At 46.0% G+C, this 26,611-nt stretch overlaps 1 pseudogene; it reads right to left on the bottom strand.

Moving 5' to 3' along the window:
• Window positions 1–22,438: 22,438 nt before the first annotated feature.
• LOC119876324 lies at window positions 22,439–26,049 on the bottom strand (annotated as a pseudogene).
• Between the last annotated feature and the right edge of the window lie 562 nt (window positions 26,050–26,611).

Raw genomic sequence — 26,611 nt, 5'->3', positions numbered from 1 at the left:
TAAAGAACTGTGTAGATGATGTGGTTTCAGGATAAAAGAGGTGGTAGGGACCCCTTCCAGAGGGGACCATCAAGATAGGCCCCTCCCAAAGACTCTCTAACAGGGTCATTGTCTCCATTCCCAGCAGTGCTGTGGAAATGATTTTTTCCTGGCTGCACTCCCAGATCTGATCAAAAGCCTTCCCCAATGAAAGTCTTTTGAGCAGGGCATTCATTTAATTTTCTCTGTGTGGATGTTCTTTTTTCAATGGGCAGGTGTTAAAGGTCGTTAAAATGCGGCATCCAGTCTCCTGGATGATGCCTGCCTCTCCTGGGGTGTCAGGAGGACCCCTGCTTGTCCAAATGGGTGGCAACTGCAAGGCTCTCTTTCCTTCCCCTGACTGGGCAGCCGAGGCAAGAAAGCCCCCTTATCCTCAGCCTGAAGCCTGGCCCTGTGGGAGTCAGGTCCCTGTGGAAGAGACAAAGGAACAGGATCGGAGAGATGGAGAGACCTGGAGCCCCGGCTCTGGCCAGCTGTGCCCTCAGCAAGAGCCTCGTGGGGTCTGAGTAAGCGGGGACTCATGGTTCTTAGGGAGTTGTGGGCAAGTCCCAGCTTGTCCTCGCTGGGGGGCCCTGGCTAAGCTGTAGCCCTTGTACCAAATCTTGTACACTTGACTGTGTTAACAGATTTCTTAAACATGGGATCTTCTTTGATCTTTTTTTAGTGTTCTTTGATGTTTTGGCACCTGTGTATCTTCTGTGAGACCATCTCCACCATCTAGAGAGAATACACCCCTTGCCCTTTTGTTTCCTCTTGCCCCTTGGAAATCACTCCCTCCTGACCCCTCCCCAGTACCCCTTTCCCCAGGCAGCCAGGGTCTGCTTTCTATCACTCTAAATTAATTGGCGCTTTCTAGGGTTTTATATGTACCCTTGTTTTGTCTGGCTTCTTTCACTCAGAATAATGATTTTGAGATTTATCCATGGTGTGATGTGCATCAGTGGTTCATTTCTTGGAATCTTCTTTGAATTCCTGTGATAAGCCATACTTGGTCATGGCCTATTTTTAATACTCTGCTAGATTTGTTTTGCTAATAGTTCCCTTGGGACTTAAGCATCTGTATTCCTTGTTGAGGGCAATGAACCAAGATTTGGATCCAGAAGAGACCAACCAGATAGACAGGGGCAGTCTAGAAAAACATCTGGTTTAGAAGCTTCAGGGTGCTAACAAGGAAAATTTAGAAAAAGCTGGGATTGCATGATCCTGTTTCTATGTACAAACCCCACATGCGGCCCACAGTGGGCTCCTATTAACAAGGGACCAGCTATTGTCTCCTCCACCGGGCACAGAGTGGACTCATGTTGAATTAACTGACCCATCTCAGTTTGGGGCTTCCTTAGAAGGAAACAACCAGTCTTTTTTTTTTTTTTTAACTTTATTAATTCCAGAAAGAATGCAGAAGGGTGAAAAGCCAAACAATTATTATAAAACACTTGAAAAAAGCAGCCCCAAGCCATGACATGCTGGAAAGGAAAGCCTTTGCTTGCTCACCGGGACAAAGCAGAGATTCAGGATTTTTATAATATCTGAGAAACATTCTTGCTGGTCATCATGTCTGAGAAAAAAATGATGTCTTCTGGGCAGGTACCTAAACAAGGTGGGATGCCAAGAGGAGAGTGGGGACAGGGGAGAAAGAGGCAGAGCAGAGCCAAAAACAGGGCAGAGCTGGGGGGTGGGGGGAGGAAGGAAAAAAAAAGAGATAAAGAGAGGCAGAGAGGGAGAGAAAAGGGACCAGGAAGAGAGAAAGATGTTTTTCATTTTAAAAAAGTATTAAATAAAGGAAACCAGTTAGCTCCCTTTCTGAACCTTTCAGCAAAATAATGATACCTGAGGAGTTCTAAGGCCAGAAGAGGACAGGGGAATAAGGAGAAGAGGTCTCTTGAGGGATGGATTTTGTCCCCCCAAACAGTACGTTCAAGGCCTAACTCCCAATACCTGTGAATGTAACCTAATTTAGGAAATAGAGTTTCGCAGGTGTAACCAAGTTAAGGGTGGTCATACTAGGTCAGGGTGCGCCTGTAAGGCAAGGGGCCCAGACACAGACAGGCCCAGAGAGGACAGCGCCCTGTGAAGGGGATACAGAGACCGAGAGAAGGCTGTTCGAGCTGAGGAATGCCAAGCCTTGCCAGGAAACACCAGAGCTGGGGGAAGTAAAGAAGAACCTCCCCTAGAGCCATTGCAGAGACGCTACGGCTCCGTTGATACCTTGGTTTCAAACTCCTAGCCTCCAGAGCTGGGAGATTATTAAGGTTATTTTAAGGCACTCAGTCTGTGGTATTTGTTACAGTGGCCCTAGAAAACCCCAATACAGGTCCCTATGAAAATAAAGTTCCAGGCACATCCTGTCATGGGGCTGAACTGTGTCTGCTCAGAGTTCCCGTCTGGAAGCCCGTGTGGAATGCAACTGCATTCAGAGATAAGGCCTTTAAAGAAGTGATTAAACGAAAATGAGGTGATTAGGGTGATCCCTAATACACCTTATAGGAGGATATTTGGACATAGGCAGTGGGAAGACAATGTGAAGACAAAAGGAGAAAGGGACCATCTACAAGCCAAGGAGAGGAGCCTCAGGAGACATGAACCCTGCTGACACCTGGATCTCGGACTTCTAGTCTCTAGAACTATGAGAAAATAAATTTATTTTTTTTTAAGATTTTATTTATTCATTTGAGAGAGACAGAGATAGCTATGGAGATAGCGACAGAGAGCACTAGTGAGGAGGAGGAGAGCGAGAAACAGGCTCCCTGCTCCCAGCAGGGAGCCCGATGAGGCTCGATCTTGGGACCCTGGGGATCATGACCTGAGCTAAAGGCAGACTCTTAACTGACTGAGCCACCCAAGTGCCCTGAGAAAATAAATTTCTGTTGTTTAAGCCATGTGACCTGTGGTACCTTGTTCTGGTGGCTTGAGCAAACGACCACACCCCGCCAAGCCCCAACATTCAGAAGCCCTGCCGGCTGGGAGGGCTGCTGGAGCTGTCCGGGTCTGCTTCTCAGGGCTGGCCTCAATGACTGCTGTGAGCTGGCTCAGGCTGGGGTGCAGGAGTCAGCACATGGCGCTGTGGGCTCACCTGGCACCTGCCCAGCCCGGCTGGGAGCACAGAGTCATCTAGCCCCCAAGTACCAGCCCGAGGTGCACCTCCGAACAGCCTGCTTTACCAGGCCACTCTTGTGCCCGCTGCTTGGTAGCCCTTGGCCTGAGCCCTTTCTCCCTGACCTGGAGCTTCCCACACGTGGCCCTAGAGCCCATTCCCACCAACGCCCCACCAGCCGCCAGCGTGGAGGGAAGGGCAAGATGATAGTGGTGACAAACTGGGGTTTCCTCACCTCGGTAAATGGTTCTTATACTTCAATTTTGTCCCTAACCTTTAATTTTCTGCCAGGGCTGGGAATCCATCTTTCAGAGCTGCCTGCTGTTGAGTGGACTCAAATTCCTGAGGAGAATGTCAGAGCAGAAGGATCTGGCCTCCGTGTATTTTTTAAATTTTTGTGTTGTTTTGGGGGCACGTGGGTGGCCCAGTGGTGGAGCATCTACCTTCGGCTCAGGTCGGAATCCTGGGGTCCTGGGATCAAGTCCTGCTATTGGGCTCTCCACAGGAAGCCTGCTTCTCCCTCTGCCTATGTCTCTGCCTCTCTCTGTGTGTCTCTCATGAATGAATAAATAACGTCTTTAAAAAATTGTTTTTTGTTTTGTTTTGAACAGACGAGGAAACCAATGCCCAGAGAAGGAAAGGGATTTGCCCTACGTCACACAGCTCTTTGAGGGTGAATCCAGAACACCAGGCTCCTAAGGCCAGCCAAGCCCACAGCATGCTCAACACAAGTACCCCAAGAATTCCCATATAATACAATTAGGTCACTTTTCTTTTCCTGCCTCACACTCATAGTAAGATTTGGGGTTGGCTACAGAGGGTTTTTTTTTTTTTTTCCAATTTTAAAAGCACTTCAGCAGCTTATTTATTAGAGCAAAATCCAGTTCATGTCACTGTTAATAAAACTGTGATTTAACAAAGGGCTTTTATTACAAAAATAAATTCCAGTAATAACTGCTCAACCAGACACTTTGCAATTAAAAATAAAACTGTGTAGTAACGAGAAATGCAATTCACAATAAACCAAGTTGTCCCCTCTCCCTGCCCGCCCTCCACCCGCCTGGGTTCCACAATAGTGCTTCTCAATTTCAAACCATTCGGTGCCATTAGACGTTTAGTACTGCACTGTTCTCCAAATAAGTAAACAATTGCATATTTTCAGCTTGGGACCGATTCCCTAACAGATCATCACAATCCTCTCAGTCAATAACCAGCGCTCTAACCAGCGACACCCACCCTCACCACCAGTTTGTCAAAGGCAGTAACCTGACTGCCTGCAGGGCCACTTGAGTGAGTCCCTTTGCTTAATGCAATCCTGGAATTTGATCTCATCACTGCCTACAATGAAAGCTCAGTGTGAGAACCCCAACGTGGTAGTCTGCTTGGGCTGCCGTTACAAAATACCACAGCCTGGGGGCTTAAACAACAGGTCAGATACTTATTTTCTCACGGTTCTGGAGACTGGAAGTTCAAGATCAGGGTTGAGTTCTGGGGAGCTCACTCTTCCTGGCTTGTAGAGGACACCTTCTCACTCTGTCCTCATATGGCACAGAGAAAGAGGAAGCAAGCCCTCTGCTGTTGCTTCTTATAAGGGACACTGGTTCCATCAGGGGGCCCCATCCTCTTTGTTTCATCGAAACCTAATTACATCCCAAAGACCCTATCTCCAAATTCCATCACATTGGGAGGGAGAGTTCCCATGCATGGAGAGGGGGTCACAATTCAGTCCATAGCACCCACCTACTAAAATAGCTGGCTGGTTGTTTGCACAGTGCTCATGTGCAAATTTGCACTTGGAATCGTATCAGTGGGGATACTTTTTCCCCTTGCATGGCTCCCACGCAAAAACTTTTCTTCCCCCAAGCAATTTCCCCTTTGGTCTGCTGGCAAGACAACTGCAAAGGAATGGACTATGTTTGAATCCCAGTAGTTAAAAGCAAATGGAAGGGTTAATTGCTGTTCACAGCTATGGAACTGCTCGGTTTAGCTGCAGAGGCTCTGAACTAGTGGTAGTAGGAGACCCCAGGGATCTCTGATAATTTCCCCTTGATTATTGTTGTATTAATTCTTCACTCCTCCAACCTTTCTGTAGTTTATGGGTGAAACAGCTCTTAAAGAAGAGAACAATTTAGGCAAATGCTTTTGATCATAAGTGCAGATAATACATATACCACAGACTCTTTTGTGGGGTTTTTCTATACATATTGACACAGCTAATCTTTGCTTCTGCACCATGTACATAAATATTATCCAAGATGACTGGCATATGGTCCTGTTATGAGTCTTTTAAGAAAATCTCCAACTGAATCCAATATTTCCCATGTGGCTCCTGATACACTGTGGGCGTGGGATATTTATAGAACAGTAATAATGATATTTGAAAACACTGTGATGTCTAAAGCCTCAAATTTCATCTAGAAGGCTGCATTTTGCAGACGTAAGCTCCTGCCAGCCATTCATGGTGATTGCTGGGATGCTGAGCATTGTTGAAACTCCCAAAGTGGCTGTTTTGGGCATTATTAGCTCTGACCCCTTTAGAAAGGAAAGTCACCTTCTCACATGGATGGAAACGCATGCAGGTAAGGACTTGCTGACTTACTTGGCCTTCCAATGCTGGTCTTTTGCCTTTCAATAGAATTCAGTTCCTAAAAATCACAATAAGGCCTCAGGCTAAAATAAAGCCCATTTGGAGAGTAACTTCCACTTTCGCATGTCTGCTACATGCAGATCCTCTACCAGTCCCTTATTTGCATCCTCTCTTTTCATTTTTTATCAGAACCTTAGGAGGCAGGCATTATCATCATTTTACACATGGGAAAACTAAGGCTCAGAGGGGTTGCCCAGAGTCCAGAGTCCAAAGTCCCTGGACTAGTTAGTGGTCAAGTCAGTTTTGGAAGCTGGGGCTGTCGGGCTGCGTAGCCCCATTCTTGTCATTGGAGTCGAGAGGAGTAGAAGGTGAAGTTGGAGACAGAAGCGGCTTGGGATCCAGGCTGGACAGAAGGGTGGGGTTGAGGGGCTGTAACCTGACCCTAGAGACTAGGTCTTGCCCCAGGGGGTGGTGATGCTAAGCAGTTGGGTCTGAAAGGGTGGCCAGGAGTCGGCCAGCTGACTCCTAGGGGCTGGGAGGGGACCTGCTCAGAGAAGTCCCAGGGAGGAAGGGGGCGTAGAAGGAGAGGACACCAGAGCACAGGGGCCACAGATATTGGCAAATTTGGGGGTAGGCCCCACCCAGAAGGCCAGGGTACCCCTGAGGGTCATGGCTGGGGAGAGACTCTGACCTGGCCTGCTAACCTACTGGATGTCGGGGGAGGACTGCGTGAGGGGCCAGGCTGGAGGCAGGGCGAGAGTGAGTGTGGGAAGCAGGAATGGGGAAGGAGAGCCTGAGCGTAGGGAGACGGGATCAAGGACTACTGACCCCCAGGTACGAGGAGAAGGGGCAGTGGGGGCCGGTTGGGGGTTCCAGCAGCTTAGGGAACATGGAGGCTGAGATTCCTGTTAGGGAGAGCTGGAGCCAGGGGCCCGGAGGAGGAGGCAGGGGGCTCCTGAGAGGAGCAAGGGGCGGAGCTGCGGGGTGGCTGGAACAGGGACAGTGACAGCTGGGAACAGCCCGGCAATGCTGAGAAGCCAGCCACGCTTGGCAGCCTGGGTAGCACAGAGGACACCCAAGCGGATGTCCTTAGGGTGGGCTTGCCAGCAGGTGGGGGAAGGACGGGTACACAGGTGTGCAGGTGGGTGTGGGGAGGTGGGCCTGGCCGGGAGAGGAGGGACACAGGTGTGCAGGTGGGTGCGGGGGGGGGGGGGGTGCTGGCTGGCCAGGGAGGAGGGGTGCACTCATGGGTGTAAACCTCCCAGGATCTGAAGGGAGCCATGGGAGAAAGTCATGTAAGTCTCTAGACAGCGGGGCCAGGATGACCCATCCAGCCTTCTGGGAGGCTCCCCAGGCAACATGGCCAGACCCCAAAACAGAGGCTTTAAGCACAGTGTTCACTGCCCACCTTCCCGTCTGCACAAGCTAGCTGTGCTGTCAAGCCCGTGGGGGAGCACCTCTGAACAGTGTCTCCCTGGCAACTCCACTTCAGGACACGCACGCCCAGGGCAGCATGGGGGAACAGAAGGAGCACTGGACTAGGAGCCTGAGGTATCACCCACAGCTCTGCCACGGCCCTCACTTACCCCATCTGGGAGCCAGATGGTCAGTATGGTCCCTTCTGGCTCTTGGAAGTCATTGATGCCAACTATGAAAGGCGCACCCACAAAAGGAGAGGGAAGTGCTTTTAAGAGAAGCACTCATAGGATGGCTGGCAAGCCCTGTCACAGACCGAGCTAAGGAGAGCCCCGAGGAATCTAGGCCTGTGTCCCAGGGCCTAGGTGGGAGTCCAAACACCATTAGGGAGCTCAGTGAAAGGAGAGTCTTGTGTACTTGGGAGTCCCTCAGGGCTCATCACTGTTTCTGACCTCAATACAGTCTCTTAAATGCCACATGGGTGGCCGTCTGAAAGCTCTGGACAATAAACACATCCAGTAAACGAGAACATCTAGGGCATCCAGGTGCCACGCCAGGTGCTGTGCTTAGGCACTTCTGAGCTTCATGACAACCCCTGGAGGTGAGTATTATTATCTCCATTTTTCCTGTGAGGAAATTGAGGCTCACATGGGTTAGGGGACTTGCCCTGGTGGCTGTGCTGCAATCTATCTCCAGATCTGTCTGCCCCACAGGGATCTCAGGAGACTCTCATCTGCCTGTCCAGGCAGAAGGAGGATGGCTGCTTTGGGGCCACAGACATTTCAGTGGATGCAGCACCTGCTAAAAATTCACCCTGGCAGGCCAGGTGGCCACGCTCAAGGAGCTCACAGTATGAGTAGCAACCCTAGAGAAGTTTTAAGGAAATTGCTTTTATGGGGCTTATTTTTTTTAATTTTTTAGATTTTTTAAATTTATTCATTTATGAAACACACACAGGGAGAGAGAGAGAGAGAGAGAGAGAGGCAAAGACACAGGCAGAGGGAGAAGCAGCCTCCATGCCGGGAGCCTGATGTGGGACTCGATCTCAGGTCTCCAGGACTCCAGGATCACGCCCTGGGCCAAAGGCAGGCACTAAACTGCTGAGACACCCCGGGATCCCCCTACTTTTATGGGGCTGAGACCTCTTAGAGAGACGAGCCCCCCAAGCAACTGGCGGCAGGGCCTGCCTGGAAGCTGCTGATGGACCCGCACCCTCCCGCATAAACCTGCCCTGGCAGCCACTCCACTGCGGCAGCATGTCCACCGTCTGACCACGCGCACATCTGCCCGGCTGCTCTGCTGCTGACACTGGGTTGTGACAGATCCACGCCGGAGGGAGTGTGAGCCCGACGTGTCTGGGAGGAGAGGCAGTGTTGGGCTGTGGGGGCTCCTCTTCTCCCGTGGGCCCCCCAGCCCTGGAGTGCGTGGACTTCCATCTGTGCTGGCATCACTCATTTCTAATGCAGCCTGGCAGTGCTCTGGCTGAGGGAAGTAGGGTAAGGGACTGGATGTCCCTTACTGTCCCCACTGATTCATTTTTGTGGCAGGAAATTGATGAGATGTGTGAGGGTGACTGGATGCCCTCTGGTTCACTGCCTTCAGGAAAGGATCAAGCTGGTGGAAACAAATTCGATCATTCTGATTTAGGAAAAGGCATCTTGAGGCCTTTCCTTTCCTTTTTGTATCACTCCTGGAGTCTCTCTCTCTTTTTAAAGACTTTATTTTTAAGTAATCCCTACCCCCAATGTGGAGCTCGAACTTACAACCCCGAGATCAAGAGTCACACACTCTACTGACTGAGCCAGCCAGGAACCCCCTCCTGGAATCTTAAGTCTTAAATTACCTTTTTATTTAAAACACATTTATTTTGAAAGTATTGACCCATTATCATTTTCGAAACTTGACTCAGAGTTGAGTTTAAGGAGCTTGTGGGATACCTTTAACCACAACTTAGGACTGCAAAAGACAGTGCGCTGCATATATTTTGTTTTTTGAAGGATGAGTTTAATGTTCAGACTTTATGAGTCATGCCCACTACAATTACGGATAATTATTATGTCTTGCTGAGAAATCACAGTGGGATGTGGGTTATGTAGAAGACGACAAACTGACATACACGTTCCTGCCTGATAGATTCAGAATCTAAATCGCCATGTTTAGATTTCAGTAATGGCATGCAACATGAAGAATTCTCTCATGCTGTGTGTGTCGTGGGGGGCGGAGAACAAAAATTACTTAAAAAAAAAAGCCCTTTCCAACAGTGCAAGTAGAGGTAATCAGTAATCTAAAAGGAGGTAAGAAACAGAGAAATAAAGGACTAAAAAAATAGGATGCTTTAAGACTGAAAGTGAGGCTTTGTTTGTAACATGCTCACAAAAAAAAAAAAAAAAAAGTCAATCTTTCAATAAAGGCTGTAATTACCAGAGTGACAAGCCTCTCGTTCTTGTTTCTTAATGCAGAAAATGTTGATTAGGGGCCCACCATGTACCAGATTCCAAACATGCCAATTAAAAAAAGAAAAAAGAAATCCCTAGATGTCAAATTCTATTGCTATCCATGTTATAATCATTGATTGATAAGATTAAAAAAAAACAGACTTAGAAACATCAGATTTGGGATCCCTGGGTGGCGCAGCGGTTTGGCGCCTGCCTTTGGCCCAGGGCACGATCCTGGAGACCCGGGATCGAATCCCACGTCGGGCTCCCGGTGCATGGAGTCTGCTTCTCCCTCTGCCTGTGTCTCTGCCTCTCTCTCTCTCTCCTGTGACTATCATAAATAAAAAAAATAAAAAATATATAAAAAGAATATTTAAAAAATAAAAAAAAGAAACATCAGTTACATTAACATTGTAATGTTAATTACATTACATTAACATTGTAAAAGTTAATATACTCCTTTCTTTTCATGATTCCAGTCCTGGAACAGACCCTCATAAGGACAAACAGTTTTTAAAATACAGTGGAAGGGGGATCCCTGGGTGGCTCCGTGGTTGAGTGTCTGCCTTCGGCCCAGGGCATGATCCTGGGTTCCAGGGATCGAGTCCCATATCGGGCTCCCTGCATGGAGCCTGCTTCTCCCTCTGCCCGTGTCTCTTTCTCTCTGTGTCCTCATGAATAAATAAATAGAATCGTTAAAAAATAAAATAAAATAAAAAACAGTGGAGGAATTTATTAGAGTGAATCTTGGCATTTTGTAGCCTGATGCATTTCTGATTTAGGCCACATACTCTTTGGAGCCAGGAGGGGCGCTGCACAGACAGACTGGGGGTGAGCAGGCCTGGGCAAGAGCCTGGATGGACGATGGATGGGGAGGGCGAGGGAGTCAGTGGGCCTGGAAGCAAAGCAAAACACGGCAGAAAGAAGGAGAGGTTAGAGATGGAGAGCAAGTGAGCTGACTGATATGAGAGAGGCAGAGTTTTGGCAAGGTCTACATGGAGCTTCCAGAGCTTCTGCAGACAACAGCAGACCTGTCTAGACCCTCACTGGTGAAGTGTCACTTATATTTCTGGTCACCTCTAGCTGGGTCATCTTGACCATGTTGCTCAGTTTCTTGTGCCTCCGTTTCTCATCTGTAACATGAAGCCCCGGCTCACAGGCCTGTTGTGAGGACTGAATGAGTTCATCCCTTCTAGTGTGTGGCACAGTGAACGTTAGCTATTATTATTGAGAGGAGTGAAGTGGACATTTTTCATCTTTTGACTACCCAGCATCCAAATCTCTTGTGTGGGTCCTGGTGGGAAGCAGGGCTTACTTTGCCCAAAGGAGGTAAGAAGGTGGGCTTGGGCCAGCCAAACACATGCCCTCTCCTGCGGTTTTAATCCTGAGTGAGTGAGATAGAGGCGCTGGACCACACTGGGAGATGATTTGCAGGGCTGGTGGCCATGAAGAAGGGATGGCTGGGTGATGTGCTGGGGCAGCTGCACTGGCCCTGTGGTAACTTGGCACAGCCCTGGCTGCCTAACCTCCTGGGCTCCTGCCCCTGTGCTCACAATAAATTCCTTTTCTGCTGAGTTAGCAGGAGGTCATCCTGTGGTTTGCAACCAAGAACTCTTAGAGGAGCCATGCTTAGTGGTGTTATCAAATACCACTGCCTGCTAGAGACCAGGGGGAGGGAGCACAGCCCCTCTGGACCTCCCTCAGTCTAGGGAGAGAAGACAGGCCTAAAAATCCATGCGGGAATCCAGAATGACTCCAGAGTTGACCAGCAAGACCTCAGGGCAGAGATTCCCTCATAGGGAGAACTTGGTAGACTGCCCAGAAGGGCCAGAAGCATCATGACAAAACCCTTAGGAGGACAGGACCAGGAAAAATGACACACCATACCTCTGAGCCTGGAGATGGCAGGAGGTTGGGAGGCCAGGGGTAGAGGAGATGAGCAAACATTTACCCGGGACCTAAACCATGGGTTTTTTTGGTCTCTAATCCTTTATTACTATTTTTCTGCCAACTGCTTCTTTGCAGGGAGCAGGAGATTTTTCTGCAAGTGGGGCAGGGGTGTGTTTATCAGCTTGTTGCAAATTACATGGTAAACACAGATCCCCCTGGTTGAGGCGGTTACTGAGTCTCTTTGTTAGATTAATAAGATTACAACAATCTGGGCAGACTTTCAAGTGTTTATTTTCAAAATCTAACTTCAGAGGGTGGTAGTAACATAGTACCAGATCTGACTGGATTCCTCCTATTTGGATAGAGGGTGTTTCTGTTCCAAGTGCTTATTTTTCCACATATGGAGGGGGAAAAAGGTCATTAACCCTCAACTTCAAGCAATTTGTAATCAGTACCCTATACCTGTTTTGTGATCAACAAGTTAGTGTTTATTTTAACACCTACATGGTTGTTGGCCTTGTCCTTCAGGCTTTAAAGGGAGTAACTGTTACAGGGAATCATTTCCTGCAACTTGAAAGCACTTTGGCAGACTGTCCTTTAGTTTGTAACCATATGCATTTGAGCAAAATTTACTCAAAGTGAAATTCTGTAACACAAACTTTAGTTTCCTGTTGACTTGCATTTTTACATTATGGGTATTGCAGCTCCCTGGTAAAAACAAGCCAACCTCACTGCTCAATGCCAGGAAGGAGGGTTTGGGGACTCAGGGGGCACAACTGGGGGGTGGTGGTGGCTGGGGCAGCAGTCCTTCCTGCACTTTAGAACGTCCCATCATGGTCTGTCAGACTCACTGCTCAGCATGGGGCCCCATGAGCTGGGCTGTGAGAACCATGAGGGAAGAAAAAGAACTGAAACGATTTCTGATCTCTGCATTCAAGGAGCTCTCAGCCCTGCTGGGACCATCCCAGCCACAAGCACTGAGAACCTTCAGCCCAGGCCAGGGTTGTGCCCGGCCTCCCCTGTTCTGCTCCAATTCCCCCAGGACCACCGTGGCCCCACCTCACTCTCTAACCCATTAGCCCCAGACCCCGTTCTTTGGCCCTGATGGCAGATTCCCAACACCCTGAGCAATCTCACACCCCTCTGGCAGGGTGATCCAGCCCCTGAGCCTGACATGCCTTTCTCTCCCCTGCACCACATCCTAGCAGACCCAGGCACAGGGGCTGCGGTTCTGGAACACATCCCTAAGCCTGGAGCCTTCCCTTATTCTGCGAAGCCCAATCTGATCCCAGGGTTCCCCATCTGGTTGTAGACTTGACTGCCTCCCTGTGTGAGTCTCCAGTGAGGCTCTCTGGGCACATTTCAAATTCATCTCGGTCTCCCCCATGCTGAGCTTAGGATGTACCAAATATTGGGAATTTTTAGCAAATGTTCAATGAGTAAGTGGATGAATGAATGAAGATGATGATGAATGTGTTAAGAGATACCAATCATCTTAGCTTCATCTGAAGGGCTTTTCAGTTCATAGGAGTTTCCTGCTCACCAGTTTATACAATCCTAATAGCAAGTTAGGTAAGTGGTTGCCATCCCTTGAATTTCACGAAAAGGTTAAATCATGGTAATAAAAACAGCTCGAATGTCCAAGGACTGACTATGTGTCAGGCACTTCATAAACATACTCTTGCTTATCACCTGAGAACATCAGTACAAGGTAGGCAGTCGTCTTCTACGGTTGGGGAAACTGAGTCTCAGTGGAAATATTCTCACATTAGTAGGGAAAGAGGCTGAGGGCAACAGGGTCAGTTCCAAGCTCTGGCAACAGTGTGGACACTGCGGTGACCCAGCATGGAGTGAGAATGCAGATGGGGGAACAGATGCAGGAGCCCCCTGAGGATATTCCGGTCCCTCTCCCGTTCTCCTTGTTCTCCTTCCATAGGCCAGAGACATTCCTCCAGTGGAACACTTCCCACCCTTCCCTGGTGCGCCGGGGCCTGGGTACCTACTGTTCCCCCGGCCTCCAGGGCTCTCTGGCCCCGACCCTCTGTCCACCTGGAGAAAACCTATTTGTCCTTTAAAACATAACACACACACACACACACACACAAAAAAAAAAAACCCAAAACATAACACAGATGCAGCTTGTCTGGAACCTTTCCTCGCCGGGGGCCTGATGGAGTTAATGGTCCCGCCCTCGTATGTTGTACCTCCTCTGTTGGGACATCCGTGCAGTGTAGTTTGGTGTAGTTTGTGTCTACACCTGCGCTCCTGCTAGACAGCGAGCCCGCAGTAGTTGTGATCAGGTTCGGATCTGTGTTCCTGTGCCGAGGTAAGGCCTAGCTCATGCTGAGCACCATGTCGAATGAATGAATGCACGCACGCAGGATCAGTGCACAAATGAGTGAAGATGCCTTCGCCTCCCTCTCCCCCTGGCCATTCCCGGTATCCAGTGGAAGCAAGCTAACTTGTCCTCTCCCCCGGATGAGGTCCTTTGTGTTGAAAAATGCCTCCGCCCTAAGCCTTGTTTTTGTAAAATTAATGAGTGCCTCATTTGGCAAATTTGAAACATCCCAAAGTAACAAGAGATGCTTGGGTGGAAGAGAAAGGAGAGAGGAGAAGGGGGTGGGGGTCATGGTGGGTCACTGACCAACAGGTGCCGTTTTTTTTCCCTGAGCCCCACTGAGAAAAGAAAACAAACCCCCAGGCGGGCTCCTTTGTTACAAGTGACCTCCCACCAAGTTTTGCCTTACAGGAGGAGCCAACGGAAAAAGACTTTTAAAAGAAAAGGAAAAGACTTTGAAAAAAGTAAGGAACACCAGGAAAAAGATGTGTTATCTGCCTAGATGGTAAAACACTGCCCTGTGAAATCAGCGCTAGCTTCCCATGTTCCTGTCCTTAGCAAAGGAGGATTTTAATATTAAATATATTCCTTTCCTTAAGACATACCTTAATTATGAGGAAAGACATTTCCAAAACATAAACTTAAATCTGTTAGTAAGCACAAGTCTTCACAGAAAAGTCGGCAGTAAGGTTGACCAGCAGCCTAACCTGAGCTGGGAAGCCATCTGTGACTTTAGAACAAGCGCTTTTCCTAACTGGAGGTGGCACGCTGTTGTGAAATGCTAAATTAAATACCACTAAACATTGTTATAGCTTCAAAAAGTAGTTACAGGCTTCAATAAGCGCACTTTTGTCACGAGAACACACAATCTAAAGCCAAAATAGTTCTGTTTAATGTGCCAAAAAATACACTCACCCCATCCATTGTTAGAAAGAGCAGTAGGAAAAGAAATCTAAAATTTGCTGCTAATTCATTTGACAGCAGCCAACATCTCCTATCTTCTTTGGCAAGAGGGCCATTTTTCTATGCTGTATTTTGCACACAGAAATCTGCATAGAGTGATTTGCATACCAAAAACACATTTGTAAAGGAAACTGTTTGCATAGAAGCCAGGGAGAGATGGGGTTGCCACTATTGGCTTTTATACACACAACACCCCCAGGCTACTTGCTTTTCATTTTCCTATCTACTGCATTTCCCACAAAGGGTTATGTACTTTATGATGCATTAAAAATTAAAGCAAATATATCTTGTATATATCCAAGAACAAGCATAAGAACAATAACAATACAGGCTAATTTTCTCTCTGCTAACAGACTTCAGTGTTTACTAAGGAGCTGGTAGTAATAATATAATAATAATATGGTGAGCTTTTATTTTATACCATATGTTTTATATAATTTATTGCTAATTCTCACAGTCTTCCAGGTAGGTGCTGTGGTTCCCCATTTTACCCATGAGGAAACCAAGACTTGGGGAGCAGAAGGTGAGGTAACTGGCCAAAGCCACACAAGCCAACACTGGTGAAGCCAGGTTTGGGAGCTTGGTCTCATCACTCACTCAGCCCTTTCCTGCCCCCCATCCCCAACCCCTCACTGTTGCTCTCTTTCCCCAGTTTTGCTGCATACCATTGTTTCATTTTCATGAGCCGAGTCTACCAGTCTGGGGGTGGCAGGGAGTCATGCTGGGAGAGGTGCACCATTTCGGTTCCCTGGCATGTTTTTCTGACCAGGGCTTGGAAGCAGGACAGCCAGCTTCAAGGCTCAGTGAAGGTGCCCAATAAACCAGCTTAGTGACAGACACGGAGTGAATGGGCAATGGCCTGCGATTCAGAGGGTGTTGGGGCAGGGAGGGGGGACGGCTTGGTCCCCACACAAAGAAGGTACATGGTAGTTGAGATGCAATGGAACCCTCCCGATCGCTGCCCATGCGCTATCGCCGATTCAGTGCCAGCCCAGCTGTATTCTTGGAAACACAGAACGGTTTTGTGTGTGCTTAATTATAATGCTACTTACAGAGAATTTATCAGGAGCAAATCAGATGCTTGATGCATTTCTTAAGGAAAAAAATTGGTAGTGGCACTTTGAAATTTGTTTGTCTGATGAATCCTTTGGATTCTTCCAGTATGCAGCATTTGAAGGAAATCAGCCATTTCTGGAAAAGTCAACAGGGGGAAAAGGGTAGTTCAATGAAAAGACTGAGGATGCCAGCAAAACAGGATTATAAACATTTGCTTTCTTTTGAGGTGTTTCTCTGTGTGTGTTTTCTCACCTACTTTCTCTTTTTCAGGGCCTGACAGCAGAATTTATACTTAATCATATCTCATTATCCACGGATTGCCCTTGTCCAAAGCTTCCTGGCTTTGAGACTTCATTATGATTTAGTCACTGTTCAAAAGCGGTTTTTCTGACATTTTCAGTAATAAATCTCTTTCGATATGATCTATAGTAGCTCTGCCTCATAGCAAGTTCCAAGCTAAAGCAAGTAATGTGACAGCAAACTGCTGTGGGGGCAGACAGCCCTGGTGTGAATCCTCGTTTTGACACTATGGTTTCACCTCACTTGATCTCTCTGAGCCTCCGTTTTCTTGTCTGTGAAATAGGGTAGGATATAAGGGCAGGGCTTGCTTGCCCAGGCTTGCTTGCCCAAGAGCTGGTTCACTCTTCTTCCTTGCTAACAGCAGTGACAACAACAAATCCTGGTGTTTGTTTGGCTCCCAGGGGGGCTAATCCCAGCAGGTGCATTGCATTGACCTAAGCCATCCATTGCTGTTACTGGTGATCCGTTTTCAGGGTCCACAGGAAAGCAAGTGACCTAATTCTGACCATTGAGGCCAAAGGGGAAATCTGGCAGAAGCTTCTGAGAAAGATTTTCCTGATAAGAGAGACAAAGAAGAGAAAGAGGGCTGCCTTTGCCCCTCTTGCTTCCTGAGTTGGATGCTGTTGCTGAGACATGGTGGTTGGTGTTACAGCAGCCATATCTTCAAAACGAGGGGCAATATCATCGACACATTAAAGGTGGCAGAGTGGACAGACCGAAAGAGCTTAGGTTCTTGGAGCAACACTCCTTTATTGAACCGAACTTGGTTTACCTATCTCCAGATTTCTCGTTAATAATAAATGTCTTTTATTGTCTAACCTGTGGTGTATTGGGTTTTGTGTTGCTTGCAGTAAAAACAAAACAACAACAAAAAAACACCTAAACTTCTACAAATACCTACCTCACAGGGTGGTTGGTTGTAAATACATGATACTTTTATGTACCATAATACCTGGCCGAGTGAATTGTTGCTATAAATATTAGTAACACCGTGTATCAGACACAGGTGATGATCCAAGAGAACAAAAGTTTCCAAACACAACAGATGAATCAAATGAATGGTGCTGATTTAGCACAACAAAAAAGCTTTATATTTCTGGTAAGGGTCGGGGTTGATGGTTGACGTGGAGGCCTAAGACAATGACTGCAGCGACAAATCCTGTGTCCGGGAGTAAGATGTAACTGCAGTCCTAGTGCGGACGTTAATGGAGATGAAAGGACTGGGGCTCCCTGCCAGGTTTCTGTCCATCCTCTTACAAACGGACAATCGCCCTGTCAGCAGCTCGGATTCATGTCTGAACACTAACAATTACGCGAATGTGAATTACCAGCCTTACGAAGGGGCAGAGTGCTTTCAACCCACCGAATCTCTTTCCAGAATACCAAATTTTACTAGTATTTTCCAAAAGCATGTATTATGTCTTTGTGGCGGGAGAGCAAGATGCACTGACATATATTAAACATATAATAACTGAGGGATATCATTTTCTTAGGTACAGCCTACCATTGTGAGCCCTGTCGTAACTCACGGGACTACATGTAGTTTGCATATGAAATCACCAGTTTTGGAAACAACCTAATAGAACACAAAGATAACTAAAACACACTAAGATAACGTAGAAATACCTAGCAGAATAGAAGTAATATCATATAGTAGACACTCAATAAGTAATCTTAAAGTAAACCAGATTTTCCCCTTCACTATGCTTTAGCAAAGAGGCAAATGACAAGATTTCAAAGTAGACCTGGGGATTAAACGCACACATACATCCTGTATCCACTTATGTATAGGGTCAGTGTGCATCCATCCAAAACCCCTACACCTTCTATGGCTAGACAATAAGCGTTGAGTTTCATAACCGATAGCCAAGAGGCTTTCCAAACCTCTTTTAAAAAAAAAAAGATTTTATTTATTTATTCATGAGACACACAGAGAGAGGCAGAGACACAGGCAGAGGGAGAAGCAGGCTCCACGCAGGGAGCCCTATGCGGGACCTGAACCTGGGACCCCAGGATCACACCCCGGGCCAAAGGTAGATGCCCAACCTGCTGAGCCACTCAGGGGTCCTGCTTTCCAAACCTCTGATTGTTAATCATATTCACTATATTATAAAAGAGAAGTCATCAAGCGTATAGACAAAAATTCATCAAGAATAGAAGATAAAAAAAAAATTTCTGGTTACCTTGTAGTTAATAAAACCACCAATTCTTGAACATTTGGGTTAACTGAGGTTTTCTTGTACATTATATGCACATCTGCTTTTCTCAAAATTCATCTGCTCCTCTTTCTTTCTTACAATAAAGGACGCAATTGTTGGTGGCTCAACTCACATTGTGAGGTGATTCTCCAAAATGAATGTTCTCTGCATCACTAAGAGACTAAGATATCATTCATTCCTTAGAGGCAATTTCCAGCCTTTACAACGTGATAGATTTCTCCCTCTTCATTTGTATGGAATTTAATGTGACAATGACAGCTAGTAGTATACTTTTGCAGCTTTAGTCTTTTTTTTTTTTAAACACTAGGTTTCTTATTGTTTCACTTGAGGTATAATTGACATATAACATCATATTAATTTCAGGTGTACAACATAATGATTCGATATTTGCATACACTGTGAAATGATCACCACATTAAATCTAGTTACCATCTTTGCAGCCAGAGTCTTAACTTGATTGAGAAAGACAGAAGTAAGGACTGTATCTCAGGGAAAGAAAAGATATTTGAAGTGTATTTAACAGTCTCAAGACATTTTTTACAACAGCTCTATTGAGATATAATTCACATACCATAAAATTCACCTTTTTAAGATAAATCATTGTTTTTAGTATATTCACAAAATTGTGCAGTCATCATCACTAATTCCACAACACTTTCATCACTTCAAAAAGAAACCTTTGTACACATTAGCGGTCACTCCCCATTCTTCCCTCCCATCCTTCCAACCCCATTCTTCCCTCCCATCCCTCCAACCCCACACCAGCCCCTGGCAGCCACTAATCTACTTTCTATGGTTTGCCTATTCTGGACATTTTATGTAAGTGAAATCATACAATATTTGACTGTGTCTGGCTCCTTTCACTTAGCATAATGATTTCAAGGTTCATCCATGTTGTAGCATGTGTTTTATTATGTCAAATAGTATTTTATTCCTTTTTATGGTGAAAACCATCCTTTGTATGGATATGCAACATTTTTAATCCACTCATTGGTTGATGGATATTTGGGTTTTTTCCACTTTGGGGCTCCTATGAATAAAACATCTCACAATATCTTTATTGAGGTGAAATTAATTTAACACACAATCATCTTAGGTGTACAATTAAGTGCCATGTGTTCACAAGGTGATTCAACCACCACCTCTCCCTGATTTCAAAACGTTTTATCACCTGAGAAAAATACTTCATATCCATCAAGTAATCACTCACTTCCCATTCCCTGCACCCCAACCCATGGTAACCACCAATCTGCTGTCTATGTCTATGGACTTGCCTATTCTGATGTATTATAGAAATCTTATAACATGTGACCTTTTGTGACTGGCTTTTTCAGTTAGCTTAAGGTCTTTGAGGCTCATCTAAATTGTAGCATATATCAATATTTTGTTCCTTTTTATGGTTGAATAATATTCCATTGTATGTCTATACCACAATTTATCCATCCATTTATCCATCAATGGACATTTGGGTTGTTTCTACCTTTTGGCTCCTCATGATATTTTAACATCCCCTTTGTCACCATCCTAGTCCAGGCTTTGATAAATTCTCTCTCGCCTGGATTACAGCAACATTTTAACTAATCTCTTCTCCCTCTATTCCATTTCTTTCCACATAGCAGCCTGAGGGTCATTCTATGCTCATAGCCCTTCATGGTTTTTCCAATGGCCATATGAACACTCAAAGAAGTCCCATTTTTTAAAACATGAACTACAAAGCTGGGAGTGACCCTCTTTCTGTTTACCTTTCCTACTTCATTTCATACCAGCCCCTCTACAAATGGAAGCCTTCATGTAGAATGAACCTCTCTCAGTTCCTCTCTCCAGGACAGGTGCACATACTGTGTCCACTGCCATCTATCTTCTCTTTGCCAGTCTAACTCCTACTTAGCCTCCAGGTCTCATCTCAAACATGACTTACACGTTCAAACTTACTTCTGTAACACCCTGTACTTCTTTGCAGCACTTTGCAAAACTGTAAATTATTTTTCCTACTAGACTGTAAGCTTCACAAGGGCAGTGACCATGAATTATGCTCATCACAAAAATCCTTCTGCCTAGCATACCACTTGGTATATGACAGGTGTTGATCAATAGTGTTATAGACTGGGTATGGGCAGAATTCCCAAACTGCCTGTAAAATTAGATACTCTAATCACTGAAGGTCTCAAAATACATGAATTAAAATGGACACACATACATACAAATTTCAGTTATAATTACATTGTTAAAGCTTTCCCTACTTATCCACCTGCTCAAAAATGGCATTCAGAAAAAGATGGGGGTGCATGGGTGGCTCAGTCAGTTGACCATCCGACTCTTGATTTTGGCTCAGGTGATGATTTTGGGGTTGTGAAATTGAGCCCTGAGTTGGGCTCCATACTCAGTGCAGAGTCTGCTTGTCTCTCTCCCTCTGCTCCTCCCTCTGCTCATGCTCTTTCTAAAAAATAAATAAATAATATCTTTTAAAAAAAGAAAAGACAAAACAAGACAAAGCTTTCAAAATAATATTAAAATGTAAATTCCCTTTCAGGGGTGCCTGGGTGGCTCAGTCGATTAAGCATCAAACTCCTGATCTTAGCTCAGGTCTTGAACTCAGGGTGGTAAGTTAAGTACACACCCAGTGTGGAGCCTACTTAAAATAGATAGACAGATAGATAAATAAATAAACTCCCTTTCAAATAGTTCTTTGCTCAATGATTAAAAAAAAAAGATCTTTAAGAGCACATAGCACAAGCATACTATAATTGAATGGCTGCCTATCAAAATGTGATCTGACTTCAGTGATTATTCTTGCTTTGAAAGGCTCAAAAGAAATGCTTTCTAAAGACACACTTATAAAGCAAGGAAAAATACTCATAACATTAATACCTTGATTCTTTCCAATCTTTATAATTGTGGTTAAACATGTAAATATGGCTTTGTTTTTTAAGATTTTATCTACTCTCTTTATTCACTTCTCAAAGGACAGATCAATGGATGAGCTTACAGCTTCCTATCACAAAATTAATTTCATATACTTGAAAAAGCTACTTTTATCACCACCTGGGGGAAAAGATAAATAGCCTAAACAAGCTTTTTTTAGCTGTAGGAACTAAAGATTAAAGAATTAGAAAATGTGGTGAAATAAAGCCTTGAAACTGCAGTACCGCAAATTACAAAAAAAAAAAAAAAAAAAAGACTAATGTTTTTTATGACCATCAGTCCCTTCAAATTAGGACTGAGGCACTGACCTGATATGAAAAAAAAATTAAATATTAAGTTAAATATATTTAAGTATGTAGCAGTTTGATTACTTCTAAGCAATTATCCATAGGTTTTTCACAACTGAAACACAAACTTTCCATTAGTGCAAAATTAGGAAAGTTTTATAATATATACAAATAGAAATCTTTTTTTACAAATAGAAATTTTAAAAATATTTTTTGAGGTACTATAAAAAGGAGTTTATGAAAAGGATAATTATTGGTTGTGTCATGGTGCTGAGCTTGAGTAATGAAGAAAGTGTGGACTCTGATTCAGACTATTATCACTTATTAGCTATATCATGTTGAGAAAGTTACCTAGCTTCTGAGTCTCAGTTTCTTTATATATAAAACGTACTAACTTCAAGGATCGAGATTATGAGAAAATGCATATAAAAGATGTCTCACAATACCGGGGAGCCTGGGTGGCTCAGTCTGTTGAATATTTATTTGACTGTTGGTTTTGGCTCAGGTCATGGTCTTATGGGTCAGGGGATCCAGCCCCTCAGCGGGCTCCACTCTCAGTGAGGAGTCTGCTTTGAGTCTCTCCCTCTCCCTCTGCCCCTTCCCACCCCCATGCCCTCCACCTCTGCTTGTGTGTGTGCATGCTCATGCTCTCTCTCTTGGGCGAATACATGAATCTTAAAAAAAATGACTCACAGACATATACTATGGCTTTTCTAATTCTAACAGATTCATGTAATTTCAGACTGGTAATTATAGACAAAGCAAAACACTGAGAAGAAGTTTAAGTTGTACCAAAGGAATAGTAACTAGGAAAAAAATCCCCAATGACTTTGAATGTAAGAGTCATTAAATTACTTAATTAACTTTTATTAATCTTACTTAAACATATTTGTTTGTTAACCTTTATTTATTAACCTTACTTAAATTTTTATTCTTTATTGTTAGCTACCGTGGCTCCTATTTAATCAGACATTTGTAAACTAGCAACAGAAAAAGGTGAACAGAAATCTAGGAACTGAATAGAAAAACTGCTAACCCAAACGAAGTAATTTTCCTTGACCATGTCCATGATAGAATCATGCCAAAGAGTTCTCCTTAGATTATAACTCTCTAAGCATACAGTGTATATTACAGAAATTATCTCGTATTCTCAATAGAACAATCATGAAATACGACAGAGCAGAACAAGTGATATCCTGAAACTCCAAGATTTTGCAGCAAATCCCTAAATTACAGTATGGATAGAAAGAACTTTACTGGGCAGCCCCGGTGGTGCAGCGGTTTAGCGCCGCCTGCAGCCCAGGGTTTGATCCTAGGGACGCTGGATCGAGTCCCATGTCTGGCTCCCTGCATGGAGCCTGCTTCTCCCTCTGCCTGTGTCTCTGCCCCTCACTCTCTCTCTGTGTCTCTATGAATAAATAAATAAAATCTTAAAAAAAAAAAAGAAAAGAAAGAACTTTACTTACTAAAGTATTGACCAAAGAAATTTCCTACATTTCATAAGGCAACAGTAGACAGAAATATATTTATCTTAAAATTTTCCAGGAAAGAACCTGCACAATTTAGTGCCATGAAATTTATCATTCTAACTTCTTTGAGAACTTCCTTTTTCAAAAACCTGGACACTAGACACCAACTGCCTAAGGAAAGTCAGTGTCTTAATAATACATAGTATCCTTCCCATCCTCTTCCCCAATAATAAACAAAACAGAAGCATTAAATATAAATTTGATTCTAGCTCATTCACAAGTTCTGATTTTTTCCTCCAAGTTCTTTATTATCCAATCAAGACAGTTCAAAAAAACTTAGTTAACTTTAGGCACTTTTTAACTTCTGTTAACCACTGAACAATTTAAATTTACTCTTATTAGATAGTTAAAAAGTTTGCCATCTTTAACACAAGTTAAGGCAATCAAGTAACAGTGTGGTAAATTACAGCAACTATCACACTGAAGTTTATTGCTTACATTCTACAAACATCTCTAATTCAGAGTCTCACTAATTTTATAATTTTCCCAATGAGCGATATGAAGGATACAGAAAACTGAGAATGTGCCTTATAATTCAGTAAATTTTATGAACTTCAACCATCGTAAGAGATCATGGCAACATGCACCACATTAAATTAATGGCATTTGTGACATTAAAAGTGAGATTTTCCTCCCAAAGTCACCAAAAGCACACTTCAACATTCAACAAAAAACTGGAATTGCAGGGTTTCATGTGTGTGTTTTTAAACGTCAGGGTGGTATGATCTTCTTTGGATGTGTGGTTGTTGAAAGCTGAGTTGTACAAAAGAAATTTTTAGAGAACAGAGGCTTTTCTTTACATATTTATTTCCAGAGCCTGCCCTTCATCTCATTTTGGATTTCCACATTGATCCAATTGTAGAACTTCCTGGAGAGAACTACGTTCTAATCAGCAACATCAGGAACAGAATTGGACAAAGCAAAATGAGAAAATGCAGATCTTCTCATGTCATGTCTCTTTGAAAATAGTGAATTCAGTCTAAGTTATCAGGCAATAGAAGCCACAGTTTAACTTTTAATAATTTTTACTTGTAATGAACACGAACAGGAAGCACAGAATGAGTCCTTTATCTATTCAATAGGTGCACGATTTCTATTGGGGTGTATAACTTGCAGCGGAATTTTACTTTGTTGTCAGCCCCATATAGTTGTGCTGACCTTAAGACCTCATTAGTGGGCTATTCAGGAATCTCCACCGAACGGTGCATCAGAGGAGAAACAACCTAGAGGCCCTAAATTACCTAACATTACTTCCCGTTAAGAATGCTCTCCTTACAGTAGCTGGAGAGCTAGTGAGTTAAAGCAGCTGTGCAGACTCCCCAAAGATAATGGTTCGGGTTCCTAAAGGAAACGGCTGCAATTGCCTAGGATTGCCAAAAAGGGGAAGGAATCGGCCCTTTTAAAGAGAACTTGGACTACATCTTGTCACCTCTCCCAAATCAGAAAACAAAACGTTACGCGCTGGCACTGCTGCCTGGACACAATCCCCCAGTGGATGGGCTCTCGGGCCAAGGGTGGCCCCAGGCGTTGACAAACCCACTCCTACTCCTGCTGCTCCTGGTCTGGGGGCGCTTGGGGGGCCGGAGGCCGAGGCAGCTTGAAGTGGACCTTGACCGAGTCCCAGATGCACCACTGCACGCAGTCGGGGCGCCGATCACGAGGATGCGGGCGAGCAGGCGCTTCCACACGCGCGCGCAGCCCGGTGTGTGCAGCACTCCGAAGGCCGTGCTGCCTTCTCCTTGTGCAGGACGGACACGACGGAGTCGGCCGGGGGACACAACGGCGCAGAAGGTGCCGGCGACGTAGGCGGCCACGAAGGTGGCGGTGAGCTGCTCGGCCTTGGTGCACCGGTGCTGCGGCTGCGGGACCACGCGCGCGTCGGGCGCCTCCGCCGTGCGCTCCAAGCAGGCGGACTTCATCGTGGTGCAGCGGCCGCGTCTGGATGCGCACCTTCACTGCCCCCACGGGGGCCGGCGCCACGTCGGGGAAGGACTCGGCGCTGGCCGACGCCGCCGGGCACAGGCTGGTCCTCCACGCGTGCGCCGCCTCGGGGCCCAGGAGCTCGGCGGAGCGAGTCTTGAAGCCCTAGTAGAGGCCGAACTTGCACAGGCCCTGCAGGGTCGGGGCCCAGCCTGGGGCCAGGCCGCGCAGCCCGTCGTCGCGCACCGTCACCCCGACGCCGCTGCCGCTGCCCCTGTACCTGCCGGCGTCCACCTGCACGCGGCCCTTGCCCAGGTGCAGGCGCACGACGGCCGTGTGCGTCAGCCCGCAGCTCAGCCTGCCTCGTGGAGCCGTGCTCGTGCTCGTAGCTCTGCTCCTCCGTGGCGGCCCCGCCCAGGGCCTGCCGGGGAGCCGGCCCGCGCTTCTCGGTAACCCGCGGCGTCGCGCACGAGCGTGCTCGGCCGGACACACACGTCCCTCACCCGAGCTCTTGCCTCTGCAGGGGCCGCAGGGCAGGTGCGCGTCGGCGTGAGCTTCCCCCGCGCGCCTGACAACCCAACGGCCGGTGGGAGCGACCCGCGCAGCCGGTGTCCGTCGGGGTTTCTGCAGAGCTCGACCGGCGGCCCTGTGGCGGCCCGAGGCTGGCTCCGGGAGGTCGGGGAGGAGCACCCCCTGCCCCTCACCCCCCCCAGGACCGCCCTCCGCCCCACCCTTCACCTCTTCGGCCCAACGGACTAATGGGACCGGCAGGAGCCCCGCCCCTCCGCCCTCCCCAGCCCACGGCAGGGGTCCCCAGGTCTCACCTTGAACGGTAGGTAAGGCCTCGCCTGCCCAGGTGGCTTCTGTCCAGCCCAGCTGCCTAATGCTCTACAAAGATGCTAAAGAAATAAATCAACAAGTACAAACAGGAGTAGACACAGGAATAGGCGAACAAATAGATAAGGAGTTGGACCAGGGGGCGGAGAGTCGCCATGCACTGTTGCCTTTCTGGAGTCCTCACCGAATTGTGTCCACTTAGGACAATGGGCATCTCCATGGCAACAGAGTGTTCTATGGAGGGAATGTGTAGGAGAACCAGGAACCTGGTGTTGGAGGCCACTCCTGCGGCTCCTAACCTAACATTCTGGTGCTAGATATGTATGGATGACATCTCCCCCCAGCACTCACACTCCACTCCTGTGTACCAAGTGTTGAAGTGAGGGCCTAAGAAGCATGGAGGTACTCACTAAATTGGGGGGACAGAGAGTCTGTTGATTATTTTCATTAGGTATTTTTTTCTTGACTACTGAGTCCCTGGCATAATTTTGGAGATCACAAAAGTGAGTCAGAAACCCTCATTTCCCTTAGGGGGACTTCAGTCTCATTGGCCTAGGAAATGAGAACTAAGTGACTCCACGTGTAAATCGGTAGCATTCATTCATTCATTCATTCACCCACTGTGTGCGGGGCAATGAGCAGGGTTAGGAGTTTAAGAAAGAGCTAGACATATTCTTGCTTATTTCTAAATAAGGAGATTTAAAAATCAGGATTGTGTGATAAGTAGTATAATAGGGGTCTGAATAAAATTCTGTATGAACAATGAGAGTGCAACCTATTCT

Source organism: Canis lupus, chromosome 5 (genome assembly GCF_011100685.1).
Source record: "Canis lupus familiaris isolate Mischka breed German Shepherd chromosome 5, alternate assembly UU_Cfam_GSD_1.0, whole genome shotgun sequence".
Lineage (NCBI taxonomy): Eukaryota > Metazoa > Chordata > Mammalia > Carnivora > Canidae > Canis > Canis lupus.
This window is presented reverse-complemented; position numbering and strand designations above follow the sequence as displayed.